This window comes from Ovis canadensis, chromosome X (genome assembly GCF_042477335.2).
Source record: "Ovis canadensis isolate MfBH-ARS-UI-01 breed Bighorn chromosome X, ARS-UI_OviCan_v2, whole genome shotgun sequence".
Taxonomy (NCBI): Eukaryota; Metazoa; Chordata; class Mammalia; order Artiodactyla; family Bovidae; genus Ovis; species Ovis canadensis.
The window spans coordinates 83,374,599-83,386,967 of NC_091727.1; the positions used below are offsets into that span (position 1 = coordinate 83,374,599).

General features: G+C 45.7%; 1 pseudogene; it reads right to left on the reverse strand.

Annotated features, from left to right (window-relative positions):
- Positions 1-3,407: 3,407 nt before the first annotated feature.
- Positions 3,408-9,412, reverse strand: LOC138930782 (histone-lysine N-methyltransferase PRDM9-like; annotated as a pseudogene).
- Between the last annotated feature and the right edge of the window lie 2,957 nt (positions 9,413-12,369).

A 12,369-nucleotide genomic window follows, 5' to 3' on the forward strand; every position in this document is an offset into this window, starting at 1 on the left:
TTGCTATCAACCACGAGAACTTGGAAAATAAGATCTTTAAGTTTTTTCATTTCTTTTCGCTAAAATGTTACAGGAGTTTTCTCTTGCTGTGAGGTGAACAGCCTCCTATTTTTAAATATTTATTTAATCGGCTGTGCTGGGTATTAGTTGTGGCATGGAGGGTCTTCAGTTGTGGCATGTGAGATCTAGTGCCCTGACCAGGGACTGAACCTGGCCTCTTTGTGTTGGGAGCTCTGAGTCTTAACTTCTAGACCATCAGGGAATGCTGCAGCGTCCTACTAAAAAAGAAATTTTTAATTTTTTATTTTTGGCTGTGCTGGGTCTTTGTTGCTGTATGAGCTTTTCTCTGGTTGTAGGGAGTGGGGGCTACTCTCTAGGTTATGTGCTGAACTTCTCACTGTGGCAGCTTCTCTTGTTGGGAAGCATGGGCTCTAGGCACTTGGTCTTCAGTAGTTGTGCATGGACTTATTTGCTTCACAGCATGTGGGATATTCCCAGAGCAGCGATTGAACCCATGTCTCCTTAATTGGCAGGCAGATTCTTAACCACTGAACCACCAAGGAAGTCATTCCCTCCTCCCTTCCTGCTGACCTCTGACTTAAAAAAAAAAAAAAGACTAAAAATAACCTGTTTAGTAAATTTTCAGGAGTCTGAGCTCTGAGGTCAGTGTCTGTGGTGTCATTCTCCCTAAGGCTTCAGATACTGGTTGGGCTCATGGGTCTGGCAACCAGGGCACATCTGGCGGCTGAAGAGAGGCTTGGCCTCTGGTGCTCTGCCCTCACCTACTCACCCAGGGTCCCCGAGCCCTGGTAGACTAGCAGAGCAGTGCGCAGGTGGGGCTGGTACAGCTGTGGGGCTGCTGCGGTCAGAGTGGAGTGTGTGGTGGAGGCAGCTGGCTGTCCTGTCACCATAACTGCTGCTGTCATGTGTGCCCATGCAAGGCAGTCACGGTGTCAGTTGGAGCCCTGGCCGCTATCACTGGGAAGCTGTGTAAAGCACCAGCCCTGTTACTCAAGATCAGCTGAGACCCTAAGCTCTGGGGTCACACACCATCGCTGCTGCAGTGCAGGTTGTCCCACTACTGTGAGGGAGGGCTTTGGGTGATGAGGGATTTGGGGGTGTTGTGGGCTGGCCCAGGAGTCAGCTTTTTGGGGGGAGGGGAGGTGAGAGGAGGGAGAAGCTTTGATCTGCTCAGGCTTTCAGGGGATTACAGGCCCAGCTCTAGTGGGAGGTGCAGGTGAGAAGCCCTTTCAAGTTTTGGGTCCCCACTGTATTTCAGTTGAAGCCCCTCTGCCTCCACCACCTCTAAATCTCTCTCCCTCCTGTGGCCCCTGCATAAAGCCACGGAAAATGGGGAGTTTACGTGGCTTCCCTTCCTGTAGGGAAACCAAGCCACAGACAAATGTGTTCCTTTAAGAAAACATGAAAGAAACGAGAAAATAATGGTGGGTGGTTATTACTGACACGGTTCATATAGAGACACTTCACAAGCCTGGCACAGGGAGGGAACTGACAGCCATTTCCCCCAGTCCTGGAGTTAGCACCTTCCCCACCCCACCCCATGGCGGCTCACTCTCCCCTTGGTGTCTTCTGGTGACCGGGTGGGCTTTAGCCTCCTGAACCCATTCTGGAAGGATCAGGACAGGGCAGAGGTCATTCACAGAGGGGAGGGTGTGATCAACTCTTAAGAATACCATTGCCTCCACTCTTTGTCAGAGCTCAGTTCCAGGTCTAATCAAGCGTGGCTTCCTGGTGCGGTCACCACCTTCACTCACCAGGAGGCCTTTGTGTCCACAACGTGCAGGAGATACGTGAAGGGCCTTTGTGTCCCACGTGCAGCCTGGTCACTCCTGGGATATGCTCTGCTCACAGCACACCCAGTGGTCCATCAGACTTCACTCATAAAAAGGAAGTGTAAGGATGAACTATTTCATAGTTAAGAATTTCAAGATCATGACAGTGTTGAACAAAGCACGTGGGCACAGGTACAAGGCCTGAGCATTACAGAAGCCGCTGTGTGGGCTTTGAGGACCCTCTGTGTGTTGGGGGGGGGTGAGATGGGGGCTAGACAGGAGTTTCCTGCACACGCAGCTCAAGGGTCTGTTGTTGGCAGGGTGGATGACTGTCGTCACTGCCTATCTCTGTTGAGGGGCTCTGGGGCTGCCCAGCTCAGCAGGAATGGCAGTGGTGGGAAGGGAGGTGGCCCTCCCTTAGCATCCCTGACCTCACACGTCCTCATCAGGGCAGCCAAGTGCCTAAACAGCCCCTTCCTCGTCTAGCTCTGAGACCTGGAAGGTGTAGGGGCTGAAGTTGACACAGAAAACAAAATTCTGTAAAGCAATTATCATTCAATTAAAAGGTTTTAAAAAATGTTAAAGAAAAAAACACAAAGAATAACAATGGCAGGGCTTGTACTCTCAGCCAGCCTCTGCCAGATTCTGCCTGTGCTTATGCAACAGACCAAAACACTGGTGCCCCCACCCTGTATCACAGATGAGAATAGAGACACAGAGAGGTTGAGCATCTTACCCCAGGTCACACAGCTGCTGAGGGCAGGGCTGAGAACTGGACCCCTGTGGTCGAATCTGGAGTCCAGATGTGTGATGACCCAGAGGGAGCAGCAAAGACAGAGTGAGGGAGACCAGATGGCCCAGGCTGAGTGGGGCACACACACATGCACACATATACATGCATGTGGCCTTCACTTTGACGCTACAGAAGTCAGAGGAAGACAGAGGAGAGGAGAGGCCAGGAGAGGCCAAAGGAGGGTCGAGGTCTATAAGGAGGAGAGGCCACACTTCCCAGGAGGCCAGGGTTTTCTCTTCCCTGATTAGTCTGTCTCAAACCCTAGATTCTTCTCCCTGGACTGAGGAACTGACTGTCGAGTGACCTGACTGAGATGGCTCCAGAATTATGCCTTCCCAGGGGTTTAGTTACCACTGGACCCCACTGCTGTCAGTAATAAAGGGGAAATGAGTATGTAGTATGGGCTTCAGATTTGTTTGGAGACAAAATTTATTAGAAGAGGAGTACAAAAAACCATGAAGGCAATGGGCATGAACATCTCCAGAACACTTAAGAAACCCTCTGCTGTTTATCTACCTCCTCTCCTGTCATGAAAATGGAAGGTCTATTTAATTCTGTGCTTATCATCACACTCTTTCTTTAAAATATTTATGTATTCTGCTGTGTTGTGTCTTAGTTGCAGTATGTGGGAGCTAGTTCCCCAATCAGGTGTTGAACATGGGTCTCTGCATTGGAGTCTTAGCCACTGGACCACCTGGGAAGTCTCTCCTAATACTTTTGGGGACTGTAATGGATCATAGACCTCCTCTGAGGCCCCCATAGAGCTGAGGCATGGGGTGGCTGCAGTAATCCTCCTGTGCTTAAGATGTGTTGGTCATGACTCATTCACACTCCCTGAAAACATAGGGCTACTCCCCTCTGGTGCGTGTCCTCTGGTGTGTGATGAGCTGGGACTTCTGACTGAAGCTTTGCCCACACTCCCTGAAAACATAGGGCTTCTCCCCTGTGTGTGTCCTCTGTTGTCTGATGAGAACTGAGTTCTGACTGAAGTTTTGCCCACACGCCCTGCAACCATAGGACTTCTCTCCTGTGTGTGTCCTCTGGTGTGTGATGAGATGGGAGTTCTGACTGAAGCTTTGCCCACACTGTCTGTATAGGGCTTCTCCCCTGTGTGTGTCCTCTGGAGTCTGATGAGACTTGACTTCACACTGAAGCTTTGCCCACACTCCCTGCAAACATAGGACTGCTCCCTTGTGTGTGTCCCCTCGTGTGTGATGAGACTTGACCTATCCTTGGAGACTTGCCCACACTCTTCGCACTTTACTTTTATAATTCCTGAGACCCCTGTCCCCATAAATAATTTACCTATGTCCTCTGGATTTAGTTTCTGCCTTGTACTGGGCTCTTCTGTCATTCTCTAATGCGTCTCAGAACCCCTCATTTGTCCTTTGGGTGAGTAGGAAGAGGCCATTGAAATCCTCACAGACATGCTTTTCAGCAACCATAGGGGTCTTTCCTTAGCCTTGCAACCCTCCGGTTTGTCACTTGGGCTGTGTGGATCAGAATATCACTGCTGCTCATTTTGATTGCCTGGGCAGGGATCCTCTGGTTGGAGGTGGTCTCTTGCAGATGGTCTCAGGAGGATCTGAGAGGGGTGATTGGGTTGGACATATTGGCTGAGGAATTTCTGACTGGAGAAGGCAGGGGAGCAGGAGGCACATGGGTGGATCTTGGGCTTCAGTTCTGCTGAGAGAGGAAGCTTTTGGTCAGGTAGTTGGTTTGCCATGGTAAGGCCTGCCCCACTAATCATCTTAGTGTTGACAGTACACAATTTTTCTCCCATCAAGTATCTCTTACAGTCCACTCTTCCATTCCATTCTTATTCTCTACATCTACAGAAATCCAGGAAGCTTGTGCCAAGGACCTTTTCCACATATCACCCAGATAGGGACCATCCAGCAACATCAGAGGCAGCGTCTCTCCTGATAGAGTTGGATCTGCAGGGACCTTTCCCTGCATGTAAGTATCTGAAAAGTCATGTCACAGTGGTCACAGGTATTTTATCCTAAGAGATAAGACTCTTGATGACTTAGGTGGAATCTTCCTGAGCAGCTCCCTGTGAGGGGAAAGGGTCTATTAAGTTAGGTGTGCCTGGCCTGGAGCTCTCTGCATATGGGAGGCAGCATAGGGGCTGGTTAGAGCAGGTATGAGTAAAGCTGTCTTTGAGGCTCCTTGTTCAAAGAGCAGCCTTTCAAAGAAACCACTCTGCAGGAAGTGGGTTTCAAACTAGACGAGACCAAGAGGCCCAGGTCCCACTGACTACAGGTCTCTGGCTCCTGCTGCCCCAATTGGTTCACAAATTGCTTCTCTCTCAGTTTTCCATAAATCATAAAGACATGTCCTTTCTCAAGCCTCACCAATATTCATACCTCATTTATTTCACTCAGTCTTAGTCCATTTAACATGTACTAGGAAGTCCTGTTTAGAAATACATCTCCAGCCAGACTCTTCACACCCTCACTCTCGTGCATCTTCAGCCAGCCCACTCTCCCCTCATGTCTGGCAATGAACTGACCTCTGAGGGGACTCCCTGCTGCTCTCTCTTCCCAAAAAATGAGCTGAAACACCATCTTAGCACAGAGAACATGCCACTTGTAGCTGAAAGCCGCATGGTTGTTCTATGTCACCCAGGAAGACCCTTGGGGCCTGCACGTGGACACGGGCCCTGAGGCTTCTGTGTTCTATCCAGCCTCCTTCCTCTCCCTGTGTGCTTCCTCGTGCGACCACTGGCGTGGCCTCTCTTCCTTGCCCTGGGGATGCAGCATTAGGTGCTCTCATGCCTGGAATCCTTTCCCACAGGTGTTATTTCTGCAGAGACCCTACCCCACCATCCTCTGCCATACTCAACCCTCTGCTCATGCTGATCCGAGGCTCTTTTCCTGCACTGGTTTCCCTCAGAGCATTAACCCCTGTCTGGTATGAAGCCCATGCTGCCCCAAGGCAGTGGGTCTGTCTGTTTCAGTGCATGGAGCCCTGTCTGGCACACAGTATGAACTCACATGACAATGAACTGAAACAGTAACTGAATGCAAATCACTAGACACATGTCACTTAGAAATGTGGAGGAAATGAGGGAGAAACGGGTAAAGGTGAGAGAGCTGGCTGGTGCTAGAAAACTTACTTTTTGGTACTAAGCCTTTCAGCAGAAGGTGATGTTACAGATTTTTTGCATAAAATATTGAAAATTAGAACTAGCATTTTTAATATAAAATTTTTTCTTAACAGTCATATGAAATGAATCGCATTCTGAGGCATTTTAATTGTGACTTGACTGACTTTATACTGGATTGGACTCTGCTTCAGAATCGGACCAGGGAAGCTCCCCAGGATGGGGTGGGGCACTGGAGGAGGGGTGGCGCTCACATCTCCTGGCCGTAAACTCGCTCTTCCCTCTGTTGTCCCACTTGATGCCGAGTTCCACGGCATACCCGTCCCCGTACCAGACCAGCAGCTGGTCTGACCACCTGGCAGCAGCCTGGCCTGACCACCTGGCATATTCGGTAAAAGATCTGCCTGTGATACTGCAAGGCCACCAGGTTCTGCTCCTTATTGTCCTGGGTACACTTCACACACCTGGGGTCAAGGCCGGGAAGGGGAACGAAACCACAGGTGACGAGTCTGGTCCACTGTCGGACCATGCCCAGCTCCTTGCATTCAGGGTCTAAGGATGCCATGGCTCCCACCACCCTACGTGGGGGCCTTCTGTTCACACCTTTGACCATGTCGTGTGAATTCCTATTTCCAGATCCTGTTTACAGTCCTCTTCCTGGCTGGAATGCTTTTCTCTCCTTACTTAATTAACCATTTTATAGAGCCCAGTTCCAGACTTGTCTCCACCTGGACTGTGCATAAGACCAGTGAACTCTAGCTCCTCTTAACTCTGATTTAAGTTCTCTTTCATTCCATAGGACTTGGTGCTCCTAGGCTAGCATGCAAGCTTCAGCACTGACCTCAGCCTGCCTTCTCTCCTGAGGCTTTTCTCCAATCTCCCCACATGTATCCAGGGTCCTATCACTTGCCCAGCCCCTACTATGGAAACTTGGATAGTGCTCTGACATAGCTTGAGACACACAACAGTAATAGTTTATTCACTTTCTGCCTGCCCTGATGAAAGGAGAGGCACTCAGAGAATAGCCGTGTTCACGGCCATCCTGCCTCTCATTCCTTCCCAGGCCTCAGGGCCCACTTCTCACTGGAACCAAGCCTGGGGAGGTTGTTGCCCACATGGACTCAAGGTCTCCTGTGTTAAGTTATTCTGGTGCTGTGCAGTTATTCAAAAATAGAAAAATTAAGCTTACTATTCCTAAAATCAATTGGTTAATGTCTGTCTTCAGTATATTCTCCAAAAGGACATGGGTTGTGTGATCTGCTTCAGTAATAGTGTTCACTCTCTAAACTGGGACATAAAGTGCTTGGTAAGTGTCAATTAAGTGAGTTAAAGTGTCCTTGGTGAATCTAGACTCCTCAAGTTGTTTTCAAGTACCTCAGTTTTGTTGAGCATATTGACATATTTTGAGAGCACATGAAATATTTTTCTTTCTTTCTAATGTCTTTTGAAATGAAAGAGCATGATATGGAGGGAAAAGAGGAAAGAAGATGTGAAAGCTATTGAGGGAGATGGGTTGAGAAGGAAAGGTGTGTGGGCTTGTGGGAGGAGCAATGTCTACAAACTGCAGACTCACTGCACTCACCTCATCCAGTTGGCCAAAGACATGTCTTTTCCATCCACATACTCAAAACTGTTTCTCCCTTTGGTGATCTGAGTGTCAGAACAGATACAAGCTTTCTTCTCTCTTTGATTTTTTTTTTTTTTTTGGTAGGAAGTAATAGAAGAGCTATGTCCCTCAGCTGTCATTGGTGCTCTTCAGCCTGCTTGGATTCAGCTGCCAGTTGGACCACATGGTAAGCTCCTTAATTATCATTCCAAGTCTGAGTCTGTTGGCACATTGGAGGCAAGGGCTCCACAAATGAGGAGCCACTTCTGTATGCCTGTGCCACTCTCTCCCACCTCTCCTCTGATCTTTAGATAGAAGTCCTGTCTAACTGTACCGCTGTCTCCCACCTTCCTCTGATCTTTAGATAGAAGATCTGTGTTCGTGCCCAGTGCACACAGTACACAGGGCTGACTGTGTCATTGCCAACTGTGTCATTACCATCCGTTTCCTCAAATGTAAAAATGAAGTACCCGCACTACCATCACACACAAGGAATTAGAGGCCAGAGGACAGGGAAAGAGTGTTATTTCTCACCAGCCAGGAGTCTCCACTGTGGGCAGCCTCTTCATCGTCTGTGATCTGGCCCTCGTAGGGGGCCAAAGTGCAGGCCCAGCGGCAGATCGGACACCTCGTTCCACACTCCAAGCCTAGCCTCAGGGATGCCCGACAGTCTGATACTTAACCCAGGGGGCAGAGTGAGGGCTGAGCAGTTGGCATGCCCTTTTCCGACTGCAGAGTCCTTTACAAAGGTTGGGGGCACTTGGGCAGCACAGTTGTTCATGAAAAAATTCTGACACTCCTCCCAATCTGGAGGTGAGAGCAACAGGGATGAGGGGAGGTATAGTGATGTTGCTGGTCATAAAGACCTTCAGAAAGAACTGGGGCACTCACAGCGTTTGGCCTCAATCCTGTACCCCAAGTCATAGAGGAAGGGGATGATTAGGGGACCAAATGGTGAGGTGAAGTTATTGTACCAAGGCTTCATAACTTCTCAGTGATTGGGCCAGCGGGGTCACTCACAGAGGTAGTTGTCATTCTGGGGCTCGCTGACCACTTGGTACACATGGCCCTTTCTTTCTCATAGACTGTACCTTTTCACTTCAGTCTCCTTTCTTCTGAGTCCTAAGATAGAGTACAGAAGCTAAGCAAGGCTGGTGGGGTCTGCAGAGTTAGTCCCTGTTTTATAAGAAAGTATGAGATCTCCTACTTGTCCATCTATATATACACTTTGTCAAAATTTTTTACATTTATTTCTCAAACTTTTCCTTTTGTATTTTCATGTTTTAATGTTACATTATTTATTTATTGGCCATGCTGCATGGCTTGTGGGATTTTACTTCCCTGACCAGGAATGGAACCCACACCTCCTACAGTGGAAGCGTGGAGTCGTAACCGCTTAAGCACCAAGAAGTCCCTTCTCTATACTGTTTCTTTTTCCTTTAACTACTGGTTCAGGAGACTGAGGCTCCACACTGACTACAGATACCCAGTTCAGTGTTAGCTTCCTGCACTTCCCATTAGTAGGTTTAACTTTCCAACCTTCTTACTTAGGAAATAGTTCATGGACACATGTACTCAGAAAATATATGTTAAGGGCACATGACACGTAAGACATTGAGCATAGGTCTGGGCACAAACACTGACAAAGTGTGGTGCCTATTATCACAGATGGATTTATTGAACTACTTGTATGTGTCAGCAGTTTTGCATTTAATGTAAAGCTTTCAAACACTGTATGAGCTGTGTATCCTTATCTTCCCTTTACATGTGAGCAAGGAGAACCTCAGAAAATATATAAGATTTTTCCAGGGCCCCACTGCTAACTTCATGTCTCAGATCAGTCCACCTTAAACCCATGCTTACCCGAAGTCCATGCCACACACCTAGGCCATACTTATTAGCTTTTTTACAGGGATCAGAAGAACTAATTATAGGAACTCCCCCAATTTTCTCTTACTGACTTTTTGTCTAGTGTGCTATCCAGAGGTCCTTGCTTCTCTGGAAGAGGGCACTGGTTTCTGAGCCTGCTTGGAACCACTTGTCTTCAGCAATTTTGTTGTTCCCGGCAATTTCTTCAAACTGGATACCTTACTTAATGGTCCCCTGGACATTCCTTTCCATGTGAGTAAAAGACAACATGCATTTCTTTAGTTCTTTAGGACTGTATGAAGTGTTTTCACGTGCATGACTTCAGTTTAAACTTTGACAATTCTTGGAAATACCTGGTGGGGGAGAATCTGAACACTGGAGTGTGAAAAAAGGACCTAAGTCGGTAGTGAATCAAAACTAGAATTCATATCTTAAGGTTCTTTCCCTTCAACTTTCTGCATAAAAGTGAAAGCAAGCCAGGGAGAATAGCTGGAGGTCAGGGAAAGAAGTGGGTAAGGGCTCATAGAGAAAGCCTTGAGAGGGGGAGGTTCTCTTAATTATTGGACCTTTGATGGATGAGGAAATTTGAAAATTTACAGAGGGGACAAAACACATCTGGAAAATAAGGTGACAAAGCAGTGAGATTGAGGAGAGGAAAGGCGATAGGCAGAAACACATTAAGACAGTAAAGAAAATGAGCTGAAAGTTGCAGGCTGACATGTCCTAGAAACAATGTTTGGAATTAAAGTAGCTGGTCTCATCAATTCTGCTTGAAGAAGGCTGTACAACTAGCTGGTTCTCCTCAGTTTCCTGATCCATAAATTGGTATATATTTTAATTCTTAATGTTATAGTAGACATGAAATTTAATAACATTCAACAAATCGTTGTGTGAGCTATTTAATATAATATGAAGGTGACATACATCTCTGACATCAATTTATCCCTTCAACTGCCTCTATATTTGAAGTCTAGTTCACAGATACTATCTTCAGCATTCTTTGACCTTCTTACTCCTAGACGAATGTTTAAATGTGGAGTCACTCATTCACAAAACAATCAGGGGGCCCTCAGGGGCTTTGAGCTGGGACTAGACTTCGGAGAATTAATGGTCTGGGCTAGGCTCTCAGAGCTCACAACACAGGGGCAGGCTAAACAAATGATTTCAAACAGGAGAGTTGCTTAATCAGAGTTCAGAGGAACGACTTGTTACTGCTCCTACAAGAATGAGCATTTGAAATCTTATCCAGCTGATGAGTTTCTATTCAAAAGCAGGTAACTTATGTGGAGTCCTTCAGTTATTTTCTTATTTGTTGGTTTTCAGTCATAAACCTGAGACTTGTCAGGGCTGTGAGTTGCTTCCTCTTATTGGAGGTAGGGATCATGTTGCCTTCTTCATCTTGGATCGTCCACACTACAAACTGCCCAACATGTCTTTAAGCTTCCCTTGGACAGATGTCTTAGCATATCCCTCACTAGCACAGCACAAAAAAACTGAGGTTGCAAACATCTCTCAGATGAATGATATAAAGATGTATAAATAGCATGTTTGAATAAACTTAATAGAACTATGGAACTTTTAACAAGTTTGTAAGGGGTTTAGAGAAGATGCTTAGGATTAGATTGCACTGCTAGTGATACATAATCAAACATTTTTTTTAACTTCAGTTTCTTAATCTATAATGGTGATAGCTATATACCTACTTATAGGTAGTGTGAAGTGAAGTGAAGTGAAGTGAAGTGAAGTGAAGTGAAGTCACTCAGTCGTGTCCGACTCTTTGTGACCCCGTGGACTGTAGCCGACCAGGCTCCTCTGTCCCTGGGATTCTCCAGGCAAGAATACTGGAGTGGGTTGCCATTTATTGTTTTAAGGTTTAAATAAGTTTATTCACACAAAATGCTTAAAGTCTGAAATGTTGTGAAAATAATGTAACAATAGAACAACCTACTATTGTTGCTGTTCTAACTATAAAGGTCGTGATGATATCAGACATTGTGCTAAAGATTCAGGACAGGAAGGCAGCAGTCTCCAGGATCTCTGTGTTTTGTCCTATTCTCACCTGTGACTGGATCTATGAGGAAGATTTTTTTTGTCAACAGGATTTGGGAAATACTCACCTTCTGGTGTTTACTGTGCTCCTCTCTGAAGGTCATCCTAGAAAGTTTACCTAAAAAATGATGAGAGTCAGTGTTTTGGTTGGTAATGTTTCCAAACTCTGGGCATTCTAATTAAGGACACAGAATTCTGAGCCAGAGAGTGACAAGGACAAGGATTACCAAAGGAGGAATGGAAAGTGATTTCTGTATCATCAACTCCCATGCTTCCACTGGGAGCATTACATAATTTTATTAAAATTAAAAAAGAAAACATGAAACTTCATCTCTGCTTCATCTGATGCCCATAAAGTGTATAATAAATTTACTAGCCTTTCATGACAAAAATACACAACAAAGTAGAAACAGAAGGAAGTGACTGCAATATAATAAAACTCATATATGAAAAGTATATTCCTAACATCATAGTCATCAGTGAAAAGCTGAAAACTTCTAAGGTCAAGAAAAAAGTCAAGGATGTCCATTCTCAACACTTCTGTTCAACATAATATTAGAAGTCCTAGCCAGGGTGTTAGATTAGAAAAGGAAACCAAAGGATTCCATTTGGAAAGAAAGAAGTAAAATTATGTCTGTTCACAGAGGACATGATTTTACGTGCAGAAAATCTTTAAAATTCCACACACACAGAAAACCTGAACAAAAAGTTGCATGGTACAAAATCAACATTCAAATACCATTCCAAAAAAGAAAATATAACAATCCTATTTATTTTTAAAAAAACTATAGTCAAGAACTAAGTTTAAATTTTTTTAAAAAAAATTATGTTTATTTATTTATTTGTGCTTGGTTGCAGCATGTGGGATCTAGTTCCCTGACCAGGGATTGAACCCTAGCTCTCCACATTGGGAGTGTGGAGTCTTAGCCACTGGGCCACCAGAGAAGTCCCAATAATCTCATTTATAATAGTATCAAAAAGAATGAAATAATTGGGAGTAAATTTAGAAGATGAAGGACATACGTGAAAACTACAAAATATCGCTGAAAGGAGTCTGACACAAGTAAACAGAAAAGCGTATCACATTTATGGATTTGGAGACTTAATATTATTAAGATGTTCATACTACCCAAAGCAATTTAAAGATCCA